Raw genomic sequence first — 16884 nt, 5'->3', positions numbered from 1 at the left:
CGATGTACAGATTGAAGAGTAGGGGCGAAAGGCTACCGCCTTGTCTTATTCCCTTCTTAATACGAGCACTTCGTTCCTGATCGTCCACTTTTATTATTATTCCCTCTTGGTTGTTGTACATATTGTATATGACCCCTCTCTCCCTATAGTTTACCCCTACTTTTATCAGAATCTTGAACAGCTTGCACCATTTTATATTGTCGAACGCTTTTTCGGGGTCGACAAAACTGATCGTCACCTAGCGCATTCTCAGTTTTCTTTTCCATTCTTCTCTATATTATTGTTGTAAGCAGCTTCGATGCATGAGCTGTTAAGCTGATTGTGCCACAATTCTCGCACTTGTCAGCTCTTGCCGTCTTCGGAATTGTGTGGATGATGCTTCTCCGAAAGTCAGATGATATGTCGCCAGACTCATATAGTCTATACACCAACATGAATAGTCGTTTTGTTGCCATTTTCCCTAAAGATTTTAGACTTTCTGAGGGAATGTTATCTATCCTTTCTGCCTTATTTGACCGTAAGTCCTCCATAGCTCTTTTAAATTTCAATTCTAATAATGGATCCCCTATCTCTTCTAAATCGACTCCTGTTTCTTCTTCTATCACATCAGACAAATCTTCACCCTCATACAGGATTTCAATGTATTCTTTCCACCTATCTGCTCTCTCCTCTGCATTTAACAGTGGAATTACCGTTGCACTCTTAATGTTACAATCATACCTTTTTCGATGTCTTCCCATTTTTCCTGCAGCCATTTCGTCATAGCTTCCCTGCACTTCCTATTTATTTCATTCCTCACCGACTTGTATTTCTGTATTTCTGATTTTCCCGGAACATGTTTGTACTTCCTCCTTTCATCAATCAACTGAAGTATTTCTTCTGTTATCCATGGTTTCTTCGCAGCTACCTTCTTTGTACCTATGTTTTCCTTCCCAACTTCTGTGATGGCCCTTTTTAGAGATGTCCATTTCTCTTCAACTGTGCTGCCTACTGCGCTATTTCTTATTGCTGTATCTATAGCGTTAGAGAACTTCAAACGTATCTCGTCATTCCTTAGAACTTCCATATCCCACTTCTTTGCGTATTGATTTTTCCTGACTTATGTCTTGAACTTCAGCCTACGCTTCATCACTAATATATTGTGACCTGAGTCTATATCTGCTCCTGGGTACGCCTTACAATCCAGTATCTGATTTCGGAATCTCTGTCTGACCATGATGTAATCTAATTGAAATCTTCCCGCATCTCCCGGCCTTTTCCAAGTATACCTCCTCCTCTTGTGATTCTTGAACAGGGTATTCGCTAATACTAGCTGAAACTTGTTACAGAACTCAATTAGTCTTTCTCCTCTTTCATTCCTTGCCCCAAGCCCATATTCTCCTGTAACCTTTTCTTTTGCTCCTTCCCCTACAACTGCATTCCAGTCGCCCATGACTATTAGATTTTCGTCCCCCTTTACATACTGCATTACCCTTTCAATATCCTCATACACTTTCTCTATCTGTTCATCTTCAGCTTGCGACGTCGGAATGTATACCTGAAATATCGTTGTCGGTGTTGGTCTGCTGTCGATTCTCATTAAAACAACCCGGTCACAACTGTTCACAGTAACAGACCCTCTGCCCTACCTTCCTATTCATAACGAATCCTACACCTGTTATACCATTTTCTGCGGCTGTTGATATTACCAGATACTCATCTGACCAGAAATCCTTGTCTTCCTTCCACTTAACTTCACTGACCCCTACTATACCTATATTGAGCCCTTGCATTTCCCTTTTCAGATCTTATAGTTTTCCTACCACGTTCAAGCTTCTGACATTCCACTCCCCGACTCGTAGAACATTATCCTTTCGTTGATTATTCAATCTTTTTCTCATGGTAACCTCCCTCTTGGCAGTCCCCTCCCGGAGATCCGAATGGGGGACTATTCCGGAATCTTTTGCCAATGGAGAGATCATCATGACACTTCTTCAACTACAGGCCACATGTCCTGTGGATACACGTTACGTGCCTTTAATGCAGTGGTTTCCATTGCCTTCTGCTTCCTCATGTCGTTGATCATTGCAGATTCTTCCGCCTTTAGGGTCAATTTCCCACCCCCAGGACAACAGAGTGCCCTGAACCTCTATCCGCTCCTCCGCTCTCTTTAACAAGGCCGTTGGCAGAATGAAGCTGACTTCTTATGCCGGAAGTCTTCGGCCGCCAATGCTGATTATTAATCAAAATTTAGGCAGTGGCGGGGATCAAACCCGGGACCGAAGACGTTTTGATTATGAATCAAAGACGCTATCCCTAGACCACGGGCACTGTTATTAGCCTAGGAAAATACAAAAATATTATTTCGGCTTTCAATTTAAATGCAGTGTGTTTCTAGACTGGCTCAAGTCTTTACTTTAACGTGAACAAAAAGTTTACTCATCTTAATCTTTATTAACAGCATAAACATAAAAGCATAAATAAAATCTGAAAAACAATTTTGATTCATTTCAAAATCAAATCCAAATCACACTTATTAAAAAGTCACGAGCCCACACATTTTATTTTATCGCGAGAGGCTGTATCGTAAATCTGTATTGTTTTTATTTTTTATTTTTGCTACAACATCCACCGGTTTCTAGTTACAAATCAACAATTTTCGAATAAAATCTGAATAAACGGTGATAAATAATCACCGTTCGCTATAAAAACTGTTTATGTTTAAGTAACAAGAGTATTGCAATGTAAAACAAATATATTCCGTAGGCTATATAGTCCTTTGTACACACACACACACACACACACACACACACACACACACACACACACACACACAGTATCTAAACGGTTCACCTCTTCCTGTTTCTATGGGAATCTGGTAAGACACTGATCGCTTACGGAAGGAAATCAATCAAAATGAGGTAACTCCTCATAGGTATGCAGCACATATAACGTACAGGTAATTCGGCAATAATGTTAACGGATCAAAGCTACTACGATAACAACCGAAGTGTACGCTTGCTTACTATAGTCTACGGTAGCAAACAGCAGTTTTAAAACTCTAAAAGCAAACACTGACAACTGCATTAAGTATCAAAAGCATAAAATTTAATTTCGAATAAAATTTACTTACCGACAATAATATGTTTATTTGAGCTATGTCATTTACGAATTACAACAACGCAGTTCTTCCAGTGACCACTAGAGCTACGAGTTTAACTGAGTCTAGATTATCTATTGGATACACTGATCTATAATGAGACCTATAGGCTCTTGAGTACGGGGGAAGTTTTTGGCAGGAGACACGCTGTCAGATACGACAGTGTGTCACTGCCCAAATCCCGTTTGTCGGCCGCTCCCAGAAAAGAAATACGGACACGCTGGGACTGCTTTGCGTCTGATGACGAACGAGTCTGGTCCGCTTAGTTCCGCTGTAGCGTGGGACAGGATAGAGGTTAATAGTAACAGCGCTACCCAACAGCAGATCCTACCAGCGCTACAGGTAAGTCGCGTGCACGAGAATTTTGTTGTACTTCTACTTATGGTACCATTATTCAATCTCTGTCATTTACGTTTATTATAATGGCCTGTCCCGTACGGGAAAGACATTTCCGTAGCACGGAAGTGGTTGTATGCTATGTTTAAAGCACCTGTTCTTCCTAGAACAACAGTGTAGTACCCTGCACAGTGATTTTAAATGAAGATGCTGTCACATCTTAGTAGGAAGCATCTACACAGCGATTGGAATTCACGATATCCAGTTTTACGGCGCTATACGATAAGTTCGTTGATTTGCAAAAAGCGTATGGGGCCTGAAGATGGCAAAAATGAACTGCCGAAACAGTTTTCTTTCGGAATAAAAAAATATCTTGAAGTATACGGCTGTTGGTAAAGTTTATTGACAATGAAAAATTCGGAGTTACGTCGCAGCCGTCAGACAACAGCCCAGCATCCGACCAACTCAGATAAAACCAACTTCTCCATCCAACAAAACGCCTTTCAGAAGAAGAGACATTTGGAGGTGGAGTGGTAAACAGCATGAAGTGGAAGCGTTGGACAATTTGTGTGGTAGTGCAGAGAAAACATCTGTGTTCAACAGGTGATAAAGAAGAAGTTTGGATCACTAATGTCGAACTTCCAGCGGACCGAGGAACAGCGTCGACGAGTAACAGTCAGTTTCCATACGCTTTCATACCCGGAATGGAGAAATCAAAGACCAAGTAGCCCTCGATAACACTGCGAAACAGCCACCAATTAGCCAGCGTCTTATACAGGATGTTACAGGAGGAATGGCCAAGATTAAGGGATATGACAGCAACGATCAAAAGAAACAAAAAATTCTAGTGAACATCGGCTCTAAAATATATTCCTTAAAAGCACTCTTTCATCTTAGATAAATCGCTTCAAATACAAACTCTTTGCTTTCCATATTTTGAGCTGTGATAATATCCATCAAAATAAAAATGAATGGTCTCAAATGTGTACTCCTAATGAGCTATCAGTAACGTTTCATTTTCGCTGCAGTGAAAACACATATCTGAGGATCTTTTGCTTATATGTACCTCCCTCGGTCGTTTATCTGTTGTGGTGATTTAAGAGGACATAGTTAATTGTATAACTTCATTTCAAATTCCAGCACACCTAAGTCATGCGGTCGGCATGTCTGTTTTATAATTCATTTCCATTCTCGTGCAGTTTATAAGATAATTGTTTTCCCTCTTCAGGGACTGTAATTAACACATGCATTTTATTGTGATTATTGGTTTCATTTCGTAGTCAATGAAACGATTTTCTCATTATATCAACATGAGCTACGGCACCCATATTTCAGGATAAAGTTTAAATCTATTATCGGTTGCAAAAAGCTATTCAGGATCATGAAAGAAATCTATACGCCAGCGACGAAGCATTGTTGGTGTAGAAGAAGAACTTTGGATAACTAATGTCGAACTTCCAGCGGGAGATGAGCAGACCGAGGAACATCCTCGGTGAGTAATAGCCGTTCTGCGTCAGTTTCCATATGCTTTGAAATCCAGAGTGGAGAAATGACAGACCAAGTGGCTCACGATAAACTCTGTGGAACATCCACCAATTAGCTAGCGTCTTATTCAGTGTGTCCCAGTTGATCATAGCTCATAAGGTTTTCCATTTAGAGTCCATGTTTATTAGACACTTCCTCTTATTTTGATCGGCATTACCAGCTCTCAAAGTACGGAAAGCACATACACTCCTGGAAATGGAAAAAAGAACACATTGACACCGGTGTGTCAGTCCCACCATACTTGCTCCGGACACTGCGAGAGGGCTGTACAAGCAATGATCACACGCACGGCACAGCGGACACACCAGGAACCGCGGTGTTGGCCGTCGAATGGCGCTAGCTGCGCAGCATTTGTGCACCGCCGCCGTCAGTGTCAGCCAGTTGTCGTGGCATACGGAGCTCCGTCGCAGTCTTTAACACTGGTAGCATGCAGCGACAGCGTGGACGTGAACCGTATGTGCAGTTGACGGACTTTGAGCGAGGGCCTATAGTGGGCATGCGGGAGGCCGGGTGGACGTACCGCCGAATTGCTCAACACGTGGGGCGTGAGGTCTCCACAGTACATCGATGTTGTCGCCAGTGGTCGGCGGAAGGTGCACGTGCCCGTCGACCTGGGACCGGACCGCAGCGACGCACGGATGAACGCCAAGACCGTAGGATCCTACGCAGTGCCGTGGGGGACCGCACCGCCACTTCCCAGCAAATTAGGGACACTGTTGCTCCTGGGGTATCGGCGAGGACCATTCGCAACCGTCTCCATGAAGCTGGGCTACGGTCCCTCACACCGTTAGGCCGTCTTCCGCTCACGCCCCAACATCGTGCAGCCCGCCTCCAGTGGTGTCGCGACAGGCGTGAATGGAGGGTCGAATGGAGACGTGTCGTCTTCAGCGATGAGAGTCGCTTCTGCCTTGGTGCCAATGATGGTCGTATGCGTGCTTGGCGCCGTGCAGGTGAGCGCCACAATCAGGACTGCATACGACCGAGGCACACAGGGCCAACACCCGGCATCACTGGCCGTACACCTCTGGTGATCGTCGAGGGGACACTGAATAGTGCACGGTACATCCAAACCGTCATCGAACCCATCGTTCTACCATTCCTAGACCGGCAAGGGAACTTGCTGTTCCAACAGGACAATGCACGTCCACATGTATCCTGTGCCACCCAACGTGCTCTAGAAGGTGTAAGACAACTATCCTGGCCAGCAAGATCTCCGGATCTGTCCCCCATTGAGCATGTTTGGGATTGGATGAAGCGTCGTCTCACGCGGTCTGCACGTCCAGCACGAACGCTGGTCCAACTGAGGCGCCAGGTGGAAATGGCATGGCAAGCCGTTCCACAGGACTACATCCCGCATCTCTACGATTGTCTCCCTGGGAGAATAGCAGCCTGCATTGCTGCGAAAGGTGGATATACACAGTACTAGTGCCGACATTGTGCATGCTCTGTTGCCTGTGTATATGTGCCTGTGGTTCTGTCAGTGTGATCATGTGATGTATCTGACCCCAGGAATGTGTCAATAAAGTTTCCCCTTCCTGGGACAATGAATTCACGGTGTTCTTATTTCAATTTCCAGGAGTGTAGCTTGCAAAATGATTCAAATGGCTCCGAGCACTATGGGACTTAATTTCTGAGTTTATCAGTCCCCTAGAACTTAGAACTACTTAACCCTAACTAACCTAAGGACATCGCACACATCCATGCCAGAGGCAGGATTCGAACTTGCGACCTTAGTGGTCGTGCGCTTCCAGACTGTAGCGCCTAGAACCACTCGACCACTCCATCCAGCAAACAGCTTGCAGTAGAAGCAATTTGTATCACAGTATCTAAGGTAAAAATGTGCTCTTAAGGTATGTATTATAGAGCAATACCTGCTTAAATTCAAATTTCTGGTAGTTTTCGTTGTGCGCCTTTTCCTTCGGAATATTTCGCGTGATGTGATCGGTGTATAAGTCAGCGGGTTCACATCATGTTAGCTTCTCAGAAGTACGCTAAATGCTCAAGCATAGTCCTATAGACTTCACAGTGGTATAGAAAAACGGACACACACACAAACGAAGCTGACTGGCTTTCTAGGAATCGTTCAGTGGAACTAAATCCCGTATGTGAAATCTCAGTCATCGCTGCACTGAATAACATTGTTGTTGAAAAGCCTTTCTGAAAACCATAGAAGCGGTGGATAATAATGAACCGACTAAAGTAGGATTCCAGTTATTAAACGGAACATTGTCCAAGAGAGACTACGATCTGCTGGGGCGAAAATGGTTGCTGTTCATTCCAGCTCGTCTACAATGAGAGATCCTGAAGTATTTCCACGTCTCTCCGACATCTGGTCTCGTGGGGTTCTTGAAGACTACATACTTAATCAGGTGTAATTACGTTGACCAGGTGCTTACCGATCTGTTAGACACTATATGAGCCACTGTAAGGAATGCGAACTACGGAAACACGCTACTCATTTACCAGTCCCATTTGCAGAAGCGCCATTCGATCGAACTAGAATTGACCTGTTGTGGAACGTTCCCAGTTTCAACAATAATGGAAATATATTTTGCCTAAGTGGCAGCATTTGTCGTAGATACGGAAATCCTTTAATTTACAGATCAATTTCTATCACTGTGTGACCATCTGCAGTGTTAAAAATACATAAGAACCGTCGGATATGAGGATCTTGCAACAAATGCAGCCCCATTGATAACCACCAATCAGGAAACTTTCAACCCACCCCTCCTACTTGCTGTACAGGTACACTTTCAGATATGAGTTATTCAAATAGCCCCCTCTCACTCCTATCAGAGTTCTACTGACTACTTGATTAAACTGATCCACTAATTAATGTCTCCCCATCTGGTAACCCCACTACCTTCCACTCCCCTCTCCCAAAAACTGGTGGGGAAAAGACTCAATTGATCGGTCATTTGGAGGGAATTCGATTGCATTGTATGGAATATTGCCGGCCGCGGTGGTCCCGCGGTTCTAGGCGTGCAGTCCAGAACCGTGCGACTGCTACGGTCACAGGTTCGAATCCTGCCTCGGGCATGGATGTGTGTGATGTCCTTAAGTTAGTTAGGTTGAAGTAGTTCTAAGTTCTAGGGGACTGATCACCACAGCAGTTGAGTCCCTTAGTGCTCAGAGCCATTTGAACCATTTTTTGTATGGAATCTTGTGTAAACAAATTCTATAATGTGTGGAATATTGTTTAAATAAACAATATTACACACATTGTCTAAATTGTTTAAATAAACAATGTTCCACACATTGTCTAAATTGTTTGAAAAATGTTCCTTTCATTGCATTCGATTTCCTGACAAATTCATTACTAAATAAATGAACTACATTCCACACACTGCCATAAATATTTAAACAATATTCCATACATCATCTAAATTGTTTAAACATTATTCCATACACTGCAATCGAATTCCCTCCAAACGACTGATCAGTTGAGTATTTTTCCTGCCAAAATCTTGGAAGGGGGATTCCAAGAGAGGAAGGCATTGATTAAGTGATCATTTTAATCAAGTAGTCAATGAAATTGATATAAGTGGGAGAGGCCCATTTGAATAACTCATATCTGAAAGTGTACCTTCACGGCAAGTAGAATGGATGGGTAGGAGGTTTCCTAAGAAGTTGTGGATAGGTGGGGGAGGGGGGAGGTGTGGGAGAAGAATAGGTTAAGGACTTGTCAATCAAAAGCAAAGATCTGAGCAGGACAATAGGTTAATGATCTGTCAATTAAAGGAGAACAATAGGTTTGCCCCTGAGTGCATGCCTGCCCCTGATGTAAGCCACCTGTAATAACAAAATGCCCTGATATCCTTGTTGCCTAACTACTATCAAATACAAAAAATGGTTGAAATGGCTCTGAGCACTATGGGACTCAACTGCTGTGGTCATTAGTCCCCTAGAACTTAGAACTACGTAAACCTAACTAACCTAAGGACATCACACACATCCATGCCCGAGGAAGGATTCGAACCTGCGACCGTAGCAGTCGCACGGTTCCGGACTGCGCGCCTAGAACCGCGAGACCACCGAGGCCGGCGATCAAATACAACAAATACCATCAATAGAAAGGCCAAAGCTTACGTAAAAGATAACATTTAAGATCACATCACATCACATTTGATATTAGTAGACTTCTCTTGGCCAGAAATGCCTGTTTTGCCATAGCGAGTCTGCTTTTGATGTCCTCCTTGCTCCGTCTGTCATTGGTTATTTTACTGCCTAGGTAGCAGAATTCCGTAACTTCATTAACTTCGTGACCATCAATCCTGATGTTAAGTTTCTCGCTGTTTTCATTTCTACTACTTCTCATTACCTTCGTCTTTCTCCGATTTACTCTCAAACCATACTGTGTACTCATTAGACTGTTCATTCCGTTCAGCAGATCATTTAATTCTTCTTCACTTTCACTCAGGATAGCAATGTCATCAGCGAATCGTATCATTGATATCCTATCACCTTGTATTTTAATTCCACTCCTGAACCTTTCTTTTATATCCATCATTGCTTCCTCTATGGACAGATTGAAGAGTAGGGGCGAAAGGCTACAGCCTTGTCTTACACCCTTCTTAATACGAGCAATTAGTTCTTTATCGTCCACTCTTATTATTCCCTTCTGGTTGTTGTACATATTGTATCTGACCCCTCTCTCCCTATAGTTTACCCCTACTTTTATCAGAATCTTGAACAGCTTGCACCATTTTATATTGTCGAACGCTATTTCCAGGTCGACAAATCCTATGAATGTGTCTTGATTTTTCTTTAGCCTTGCTTCCATTATTAGCCGTAACGTCAGAATTGCCTCTCTCGTGCCTTTACTTTTCCTAAAGCCAAACTGATCGTCACCTAGCGCATTCTCAGTTTTCTTTTCCATTCTTCTCTATATTATTCTTGTAAGCAGCTTCGATGCATGAGCTGTTAAGCTGATTGTGCGATAATTCTCGCACTTGTCAGCTCTTGCCGTCTTCGGAATTGTGTGGATGATGCTTTTCCGAAAGTCAGATGATATGTCGCCAGACTCATATAGTCTATACACTAATATGAATAGTCGTTTTGTTGCCACTTCCCCTAACGATTTTAGAATTTCTGATGGAATCTTATCTATCCCTTCTGCCTTATTTGACCGTAAGTCCTCCAAAACTCTTTAAAATTCCGATTGTAATGCTGGATCCCCTATCTCTTCTAAATCGACTCCTGTTTCTTCTTCTATCACATCAGACAAATCTTCACCCTCATAGAGGCTTTCAATGTATTCCCTGCATTTAAAAGTGGAATTCCCGTTGCACTCTTAATGTTACCACCGTTGCTTGTTATGTCACCAAAGGTTGTTTTAACTTTCCTATATGCTGAGTCTGTCCTTCCAGCAATCATATCTTTTTCGATGTCTTCACATTTTTCCTGCAGCCATTTCGTCTTAGCTTCCCTGCACTTCCTATTTATTTCATTCCTCAGCGACTTGTGTTTCTGTATTCCTGATTTTCCGGAACATGTTTGTACTTCCTCCTTTCATCAATCAACTGAAATATTTTTTCTGTTACCCATAGTTTCTTCGCAGCTACATTCTTTGTACCTATGTTTTCCTTCCCAACTTCTGTGATGGCCCTTTTTAGAGATTTCCATTCCTCTTCAACTGTGCTGCCTACTGCGCTATTCCTTATTGCTGTATCTATAGCGTTAGAGAACTTCAAACATATCTCGTCATTCCTTAGAACTTCCGTATCCCACTTCTTTGCGTATTGATTCTTCCTGACTAAGGACTTGAACTACAGGAGAATGGTATGTACATAAAACACTGGGATAAAAGATGAAGTTTGCATGTGAGAATGGGCAACAATGGGAACTAAAATACACAAAAATAAGTAATTCCACAGGGCACATTTACATAAAATCCATGTATAATTAAAATGACACTCATCGAAGACCAAGCACATTAACACTGGTGGCACAAGGAGCACAATAAAAAGTGGCGTTTACAGTAATGAGAGCTACTGGGGATGATGACATTAAATATACACTCCACTTATGTTACATACAGGGCGAGCACCAAAAGACTACAAAGTAACTGAATTAATATTGGAAGGATCTGCCAGAAGTCAGAGAAGGGGGAGAGAAGAAAGACTGAAGGGGCCTGGCAGAGGAGGGAGGAGGGGGGGGAGCAGTAAGGGACAGGAGGGAGGGAACTGTTAGCGTACCAAGCGGCCAGAGACAGGAAGGATGGTGAGCGAGCAGCCCCAGAGAGGGTCAAGAATTGGAAAAGGAGGACAGGGTGGAAAGAGGGAGGAAACAGCAAAGGGTGAGGGGGAGCATTGGGAGCCCAAGGGGGGAGGGGAGGGGAAGAGGAGGTCAGAGGTGGAAGGAAGAATAAATATTGGGTGGAAGCACGTCATCTGGGATGGGGAAACGAATTTCCTTTGAGAGAGAAGGTCGAGAGTGGGAAACGTCAGTAAAGGTGCGGCAGCAGGTGGGGAGTGGTGAGGTAAGGAGACTCCAGGGTGTAAGAGGAGTACGTGTTTGGGTTCACTTTATTATGAATAAACTTTTGGGATCTATTTCTTAGGGCCTGTTTACCACTCTGTAACATGTCATTGTAGTACATAGGAATGTGAATGTGGTTCCTTACACCAATGCCATGGGAGGTGCATTGTCCTGCCCGTGTTGTATATGATACACTGAGTTAGGCAAAGTGTTACTTCCTCTCTTATCATACTCGAAAACTTGACCAAACTAATGACTGGCGTTATCAGCTTGAATTCATAACAGGAAAATTAATAAAAGACATTAATAAAAATACAGTATTCTCCCATATGATGTACCAGACCTGTAACACTGCTATTTTTCAAGTGACCAACTGATTCTGAATTTCAATAACCACAAAGTGGGCGACTGGGACTGATGACCTCGCTGTTTAGTCCCACAATCCCCCTCAATCATCAATCAATCAAAGGTGCCAACTGTTGTAACTTCAATGAATAAACATGCATATGTCAAATATTCATTGCAAATAGGGCTCAAAAATAATTTGGCGTTAGGAGACCTATCAAACACCTCATAGTAAAAAATTGCTGAAACAGAGGCTTACAAAATAGATACGCACTAAGTTGACACTCATATCTTGGATCAGCGTGTTGCACTGTGTTAGGAGAATCATACTGGCTGATCTACTGTCTCGTTGCTGGCCTTGTAGACGGCTTTCTTGCCATGCGCTAGGCAGCTCTCAAAGTGATCCCAAAGATGTGCACTTTTAGTAACTGTCTGCTCATTAAGCAATTCTTAATTACGAGATTTCAAACAGCAGAAAGTCTCAATCTCCTCAAGGAGATCGAGGTATGTGCCTTTTCTTCCCCTACGCTGCAATTTAAGTTGCGATATCAAGTCAGAAGGAGCAAGAACTGTGTTAATGAAAGGTGCCCCAAAGTTGGATCTATAGACTATATCCCTCCTTTCCAGTGCCACGTGTTCACGACATCTTAATTCCAGTGTTCTCCATCTCACGCCACTCATAAATAGAATTACAATCAGCACTCCGTAATCTTTAAACCACTGACTTTAGAAAAAAATTAAAATTATATATGTTATTAATCAACATGTTATGAAGCCTATCTTCAGCTGAAAATAAGACGCCCACACATAACTTTTTGAAAATTATGCCTATTCCAGTAATAATAATGCCTTAGTAAAGTAATGCAACAAATTTTTCTCTCCATTACTATCCGTAATTGGCACACTTTTCTGTTCATTGGTCTTTATTTTTTGATATAAATATTTCTCACGTAATCATAAGGTAATTATCTACTCTAGTTATGTACAATATAGTACAACATAATTTGAAATTCAGTTTTGGAACTGGCTTCTGATAATGATAATCTAAGCATTCTCTTTACAGAAATATTGATAATGCCTTTTTAGCTGATCTGGATGCTTAGAATTATAACCTAAGACTGCCTCAGTGCACATATTCTTTCTAAATATTCAGAAGGCATGTCTAACATTTCCATTTCTTTTAACCTCTGTCCCTATCTTAACTGTAAATTCAGTTTTCTCATATAAGCCGTTAAACTTAGTCTCTATTTATCAGTTTCAGTAATGTCATCTTTAATTAATAAATGCGTATCGTCAACATACCTTTAGCAATAAATTACCTTGCTAGCTAGTTCAGAATAATCATGGAACATTTTTCTCCTCAAGGTAATAGTAAAAACATCTACCAGAAAACTTGAAATTGAGCTCCCCGTACTTAATACATCTTCTATCAACAAACCTGAACTAATTGTATTTTGAGCATACGGAAAGTAAGTCTCTAAATTATAAAATTTCCGTTTTAGATTAACTACTTTATCTTTGAAGGTTGGCAGTGACAATGTCAACAGTCTGGTGCACAGTTTACAATGTCCCGTGTAACAGACGTTTTTTATTTGTATATCAGCAATCAATTTTGTTAGCTCTGTAGTATTTTTACTGGAAACTGCAGTATAAATTAATAATATTTCTTAATAATTGGCAGACATTTCCTAGATCTTGCATAATGGGCCCTCCCTGCTACCTTCGATCGACCTTATCGTATTTAATTCCTTATGAACCTCAATCTGTGCCCTCAATTTGGCGCACGAGGGTTCATTACTTTCAGGAATTGTGTCTCTTTCGGTGAGAGAATTACACTGTATGTCTTTGGTTTTTCTATTAACTTTTTTCGAATGTCATTCGTGGGATTCCTATTAATATTGTCAATTACACTTTCTCGAATAATCTTTAAAGTTTTCTCGAAATTTTCATTCATGGAAGCTGCTGTAATTTTATTCACTTTATCAGCTTTCGTGATAAGAGCCCGATTATCATTTAGCCTCTCATTGATGCCTTTCAATGATTTTATCTCACTTACGGATTTGTCCCTCGTCTTATTAGATTATTGCCTAACCACTTTGTCGAATGCCACCGCAATTTTATTTTTGTATATTTTAGGAACGTTGAGGATGTCTAAAGCAAATTTCACATCAGCCAACGTATTTTTGATGTGTTTTTTCGTGATTTTCTTATTAATATTACAGTGGAGCTCTTTCTGTGGCAGCGCCTCTTCTTGTTCATCAAACACAGTTTCAGTTAAGTGTAAAACCCTGGGGTAAAAATTAAAACTAGGTTTACACACCTAACTGGGAGTGCGTGACTGTCTTATTAAGTTTAAAATCTTTATATTATGCTCTCGTCTTTTGCCGTCTACCGCTTGCTCTATAATATTCTGTGCACTCACTGATACTAAAGCAAATACTAGAGAAGAGCATAGATTGACAAGTTCACAATGTGCATCAAATCACTCTGCCGGGTTTTTTATTATTTTTGGAATACAGCCTTCTTATTTCGCTACAAAATAGCACTACTTCACATATCCTCCTAGTCAATCTTCCTGCACTGATCCTGTTATTACAGTGTATCCCGTTTTTAAAGTTTTGTTATGACTTTTTAAGGTAAAACATTTCATGTGATTTTAAAGGATATTTTTTAAGTAAGTTTTGGTTTTTCTATTGATGGCATTTGTTGTAATTATTTTCTGCATGCTGTATGCTTTGGAATATAGAGAGCACTTTGATTCTTGTTTTTGTAGTACTAAGCTTAGCTAGTTGGCTGTGTAAGCTACAAGCTCAATGTACGGTGGATCGGCAACTACTAAGGTTAACTGCTAAGCTCTCCTGTGAATTTTAAAAATTATTGTACGCTGTAACAGTGAAGATAGCTGTTGTAAGTAATCATCAAAGTACATGTTACATCCTACAGAAAAAACTCGTGCTGTTATGATATGAACCTACAAGGTTCGAATAATATGGTATGTACGAGAATCTGTGTATTTGTATACATTTTTCTGTTTCTGTTTTTTGTGGTGGTTATAAATAGGACCACATCTGTGTTAATATTATCATGTCTGATGATTCCTACGTATTTGTACCACTGTGGATGGTCACGTAGTGACAGAAATCCGTCAGTAAATTAAAGGATTTCAATATTTATGACCGATGCTGCCATTTATCCAAAATATATTTACAATAATACGGTCGAGGTGCACACAGTTCCCAATGGAATTAGACACCAGTAATGGAAATGATTTTCAGGCGAGACTGGTATGGGAGGTAATTTCACGTTATGGCAGCACGAGCAGGGTTACAACTGCCTACCATCCACAGACGAAAAGCTTCACAAAACACTTCAGATACACTCTGAATGTACGTTGATGTCGAACAGAAAGACTGGGATACAATACTGTCTGTCGTGATGTTATCACACAACAGAGTGAAGCAGGCTACTGAATATTTTAATGGTCGCGCGGTCCAGAAGGCAACTGATACAGTGTTCCCATTTCAACCACACGATTCTTCGGATAACTAAGTGAACCACTTTATCACCAAAACTGAAGAAACAAGAAAAAGGCTAGCATAAAGACGTAGACTCGCGGGAGAGGGACCTAGAGTTTTACGATGCCAAGCACTGTTGAAAGAGCTACAGCCCACCAGACTTGGTATCCAGGGAGCAGATCGACGATGGAGGGTTCAAGGGAACTCAAGACCCTCTCCGCGATCGCAGAGGTTCGACTGGAGGTGATATTCCCTATGCACATCTGTATGGTTGCTAGCTTATCTTTTAGTGTTAAATGAAAATAGTGTGAGCTCTATATTTCTTCTATGTGTCATATTAAATATCAGTATACCAAATATTTTTCAAACAGAAGTCTTCAATAGTCAATTTGTTACGCCACAAAGCTCCTGAGTTCAATAAATGTGATCTTTGGTGGTCAGTAGCATTGACATTGCCAGTACTATTCGTTGAGAAATAAGTGAGGGAGTCAGGTTTGGTTGCGTTACTGTACGATCTGGAAATAGTTAGCAGAGCACAGAGATGTTAACGTAGAGGATGTTCAAGTTTGGAAACAGCATCTGAGAAGTGTGAAGATTTTCACATAAAGCTGTAGCTGCAGTGATTGTTCGTAAATAATTTACTATGAGTTTGAGAAAGACAGACACTAATTTTTCTTTATTTGTTCGGGTCAAATATTTCGACTATTGAGACTTGATTAAACAAAATTATCTGTTCACATAGCTTGCACCCAGAGCTATAGCTGTGCCACACCTTTACCGTTACATTAACTAACTTTGTGCAAATCGTATTTTCAATAAGAAGAAATTTTCGTGAAGGTGGTTGTTGTAGTCGAGGAATGTGGTTCATTATTCACAATATAGTTTCTGAATGCTAGTGTCTTCTACATCATTCAGTAAATGCAATATCTTCAACCGTCTCCTCACGAAACTTTAGTTTTGTAATTGTGTATCGCCGCATTGCACTTCACGGTACATCGTAGCTAAAGCTGAAGTAACTAAAACTGAAGCTTAATGTGACTAGCATAGCTGCACGTCCTTGTATTGCACTTGCCGAGGACTCTGTTTTCCTTAGCTGGTTTTCTGCTGCGCTGTATTTGAATGTTCATCACTTTCGAGCGGTACCGAGTTTCCGTCGCCACAGGTAAGCCACGAAAATTCGTTAGAGCCAGTTTTTCATCACAATCAGCACAATAATCGCATTCACAGTTATGCTTTACATTGCAAAATTATCTTCAGGTTTAGTTTAGGTAAATTATAGTTCATCTCATCTATTTTGTCAGTCAGTCTCATTTTTACAGTGCAGCGTTACATTCCGGTGTGGATCGTTCATTGTTTGTTTCTTTATTTCGTCTATTTGGTACGGAAATTTACGAAATTTTATGAGAAACAACTTGGACATTTATCCTTTCCAAACTGGTTTTGTAATTTTATTTAGTAATTTTATTCCTACAGTTTTGTGTTTTGGAACTGCAGGTCACCTACTGTGACGCCACGCATTGTAGC

This window comes from Schistocerca gregaria, chromosome 3 (assembly GCF_023897955.1).
Source record: "Schistocerca gregaria isolate iqSchGreg1 chromosome 3, iqSchGreg1.2, whole genome shotgun sequence".
Classification (NCBI taxonomy): Eukaryota; Metazoa; Arthropoda; class Insecta; order Orthoptera; family Acrididae; genus Schistocerca; species Schistocerca gregaria.
The sequence above is the reverse complement of the archived record's forward strand: the minus strand, read 5'-3'. Positions refer to the sequence as shown.